At 43.0% G+C, this 4,417-nt stretch overlaps 1 pseudogene; it reads right to left on the reverse strand.

The window, feature by feature from the left end:
* Positions 1 to 203: 203 nt before the first annotated feature.
* LOC140195683 (craniofacial development protein 2-like) lies at positions 204 to 2,971 on the reverse strand (annotated as a pseudogene).
* Between the last annotated feature and the right edge of the window lie 1,446 nt (positions 2,972 to 4,417).

A 4,417-nucleotide genomic window follows, 5' to 3' on the forward strand; every position in this document is an offset into this window, starting at 1 on the left:
ATTCGATTCACAGTAGGCAAATTCTTTGATGCATCTGTGTGTGCATCCACGAGCCGTTGATAGCAGTCGGTGGCAGTCTCTTCCTCTTCCTTTTCCAGTGGGCCGAAGCGATTTCTCACCTCCACTGTGCACTGGGTTTAAAGAATATGTTGTGAAGAGAATGCCTTCCAGTCTATCTTCCCCTTGGGACCTGTGGCTTTGGGTTACCACAGGCTCAGTCTCACTTGCATTGACACTACTCTGTGATCAGAACTAGTTGAAAGTGCTGTAGGCTTCTGTGTTGATCACACAATTATGCCAGTTTGTTCTTACGAGGATGTAGTCAAGCTGTTTCCTGTAGATGGAGGCTCTGTTTTCGTATGTCCACAGTTTACCTGCTCGCTTCTTGAATTGTGTGTTGGCAGCAATGAGACTGTGTTCCTGGATGAAATCAACTAGATATTATCCATTTCTGTTGGTAAAGTCTTGGTAAGAGTATGGAACATCTTCCAGTCCTACCTGGGCATTAAAATCACCGAGCACAGCCAGGAGGTTATGTGCCAGTATTGAAGTGACAGCTTCGTGAAGTTTACTGTAGAAGGCCTCCACCTCCTTCTCCTCACTGCAGTTGTGCGGGGAGTAACAGATGATGACAGAGGTCACCAGGTTTCCATCAAATTCCGCAGTAAGGATTCTGTCACTGACTGAGACTACGCTCCTCAGTGCCTCCTTCACCTTGCAGTTCAACATCAGCCCTACTCCACCTTGTGCTGACATCGTCGTCGACTCTCTCCATGCAGACGAGGTGATGAGGTGCATCCCCTCTACCTCTGTGAACCTTATCTCTTCGTTAGGGTGTACATGATGGTGTTCTTGGATCCCCAGGATGGAGATCTCGTAGCTGCTTGCCTGTGATGCCAACTCTGTACATCTAGGCAAGGGGTGGATGGTATTTGCGTTGAAGGTCGAGATAATCGTTTTTACCTTACAGAGCAAAAGAGGCGCAGTTCGTTTGGCCCCCTTGTCAGACTCAACCCTCCCCGTGGGTTTGAGGTTTTATCTTCATACTGCCTGTCTAGGCCAGGGTCTGGGCATTCCACAGAGTTCCTGAGCACTCCTGGCTCTGGAAGTATAGGCTCTGTTGTGTTGTCTATCATCCACTACAATAAAAATACATCTCCAAAAGGTTGTATAAAAAAAGTATAATATATTTAAACCATCAAAAAATGATGCAGAAGAGGAAAAATGAAACAATCAGATTAGATAGTTTACCTATGGTAAATGTGTTCATCCCTTGATATTTGAAAACACTTTTTCATTGTCCTTGGCCAAATGAACTATTTCACCAAGTAACTGTGCACTTTCCAAGAGCAACAGTTCATCATTTCAAGTAACCAATCATGTCTGTAAACATCCATTACAGGTCACGCATGTACTTCTGTACACGCTGTTCTTCTGTTTCAACACAATCTTGCAAAATTTGTGATAGAAAATGTCCTTCCATTTACATCATTCATCAAAGATGGTTTTGTGTGACTTGTGCGATGGTTTTGTTGGGTGGTGTGGTAACCAGACTTGATGGGATAAGTTCCAGAAAGAATTTGTTCTGAAGAAAACAACTGCAGGAGCGCTAGCTAGCTCTGTAATGAAAGAATTACCTTTGTTGGCAATGTAAATTACTGAATATTTGAAGTATTTTAGTGTGTAAATAAAGGAGATACTGAGACAGTCTTCCTGAAAATTTAGAACATGTCTCAGGGTCTTTACTCATCTCATCCTATTGTTGCCTATATATCTGATAATGGTTGGGTTACAAATGTAGTCTCAATGTTCAAAGGCAATGATATTTACACCTTCAACAGGAAGTTATTCACTATCTCAAGGTCTCAAATCTTTAATAACTAATTTTTTTCACTCCCTTCAAAAGCCCTGGGAGAATCTTCATAATTCAACAGAGCATTTTGTTATCTTATGTGTGAAATAATAAACAGGGACCTCTGTTTAATCATGTTTAATGTTGCATCACTTACATACTTACATTTTTCTCTCTCTTTGCCCATATACAAATAATTTACTTTGAGCTCTTTATATTCCTAAAGCCTGCTGGGAAATCAAATTTGGTCAAGTCTGTTATACAGGCTTCCTGTAAACAACAGTCCTTTACATCTACGTAAAATTTCAATAGCAACAAATATGGAATAGATGGGTCTCCGGTGGAATGTCCAGTGGCAGTATTTAGGTCAGCACTTGCTGCTGTTGTTATTGCTCCAGTGCCATTGACGAAGAATGCAAGTGGGAGAAACAAGTCATCTTCTAATATAGCTTCCAGATGAAATGCAAAAGTTTAATATGTGATTTCTGTCATGGTCTGGTCCGTAAAGTCTGTATTCCAGTTCACGGTCCGATCCATAGTTCCTTATTCCAGGGTTTCTGGTTTTCCCCAGTTTCTGTTGAGGGCACATGATTCTCGTTTTGGGGCTGAGACATAAATACCTCTGCAAACCAGGGATTCCCTGCTGGACTGTTCTGTTCCCCTCCTTGCCTTTTCCCCCCTTGCCTGACTTGTTGTCTGCTCACCTAGCCTGGATACCCCGCCTGTATTGCTGAAGTTTTACCTCCAGAGCAAGAATGGAGCCTTGTTAGGTCAAGATAAGGAATTGTCTTTCCTTGTGTGGAATTGTCTCCCTGTGTCCACGTCTTCGCTAGGTAGGTCTGGCCATTTGCAGCTACTTTGTGTTGGAATCCATCTCTTCATGTTCTGCATTCTGTGTATGAGTCGCGGCCCTATGTCCTGTTCCCAAGGAGGGGTCCTGGCTCTGTGTTCCATGCTCCTGTCTCTTCTAGTCCAAGGGTCCGTGCTCCTGAAGGGCCTCATCCAGTCTGTGCCTAGTCCAGTCCTATCCAAGTCCTGTCCATGTGCCTTTACCTGTCCTTGTGTCTTGCCCTACCCAGGAATTCCTCACCCAAGCCATGTCCATTCCTGTAGCTTCATCTTGTCCTCACCTAGCTCTGGAGTCTGAGCCTGAGTCAAGTCCCAGGTTCTGTGTCCTTGCCCAGTCTCTGGCTCAGAGTCCATACCCAAGCCTCAAAGTACCCTAGACCCAAGCCTCAAGACCTCAAGCCTGCCTCAAGCCCCCAACCTCAAGCCTCAAGACCCCAGCCTCAAGCCTCAAAACCCAGCCATGTCCTGTCCTGTAGCCATATCATGTCCTTGCCTAGTTGTGGGGTCCAAGCCCGAGGCAAGACCCAGGTTCTGGGTCCTTGTCCAGTCTCTAGTTTGGAGTCCTAGCACAGGCCCCCAGTTCATGGATCCTAGTCCTGGTCCTGCTTTCCCAACCCTGGGCTCCTAGTTCATAGTTCCTTGTCCGAGTTCCCTGTCTTGTCCATGTCCTAGCCCAAGTCTGCGTTCTTGTCTATGCTCCTTATCTGTATCCTGTCACGTCCCTACTCTAGTCAAGTCCTATTCCTGTACTTCAGTGTCTGTGTCTTGCATTTGGGTCCACCATCCGTGCCCCCCATTGTGACAATTTCACATTTACCCAAAGTTTCATTAATCCATTATATGTCTATGGCAAACTGCTACTACAGACAATGTCTTCCTTATACTAACAATACGTTCACTTTTTCTTGGTGTGCATTCATTTGTCAATCATTTCTCCAAACTACCGTAGCAGAGTCACCACAACTTTTGAGAATTTCACCCTTTTATGCTAAATCAGTGTAAAGAATGAAAAGCTTTATTGCCTCAGAGTTCGGTATTTGTGGTCTCTTGTGTCTCCAAGAAGAACAAGTAAAATCACGTTAGACCTTGGTCTGTTTAAAAGTGGAGTCATTCAGTGGAATGTAATATTAGAGCTGATTAATAGATTGCTTAACTTGTTTGTGTAAGCCTAGAATGTATAATGAAGATCTGAGTCACTTAATAAAGAATAAGGAACAGCAGATGAATATAAAGCTTGGAGTTGCATGGCAGAAATAACAGCAAGGTTAGAAGAGGAAATCTTCCATGCAAACCTACATAACTAATCATGGAAATTCTAAAGATACTATTCAAATTTCCCAGTCCTCTGTCAAGTGCTTTATTTATTCATATTCCATTAATCAGTCCTTATTCCATGCCAGTAATTTTACCATCAAAAAGGTGTGCCCTAATTGTGTTTAATAACCTCTTCTTGTACGACACTTTATAAAAGATCTACTGAAAGTCCAAATATACCATATCATCTAATCTGCCCTTGCTTAGCCTGTGAATTGCAACCACAGAAAACTCTGAGAATTGTAAACATGATTTTCCTTTCATAATTGCGCATTATGCCTCCCCAATCCTGTTATTAAGTGCATTCTTATCACATCCTTAATAATAGATCTCAGTATTTTTCTTTACTGCTGATGTCAACCTAATCACTCCCTGCTGCTTCCTTTCCTCATTTTAAAGTTG

Source organism: Mobula birostris, chromosome 3 (assembly GCF_030028105.1).
Source record: "Mobula birostris isolate sMobBir1 chromosome 3, sMobBir1.hap1, whole genome shotgun sequence".
Lineage (NCBI taxonomy): Eukaryota > Metazoa > Chordata > Chondrichthyes > Myliobatiformes > Myliobatidae > Mobula > Mobula birostris.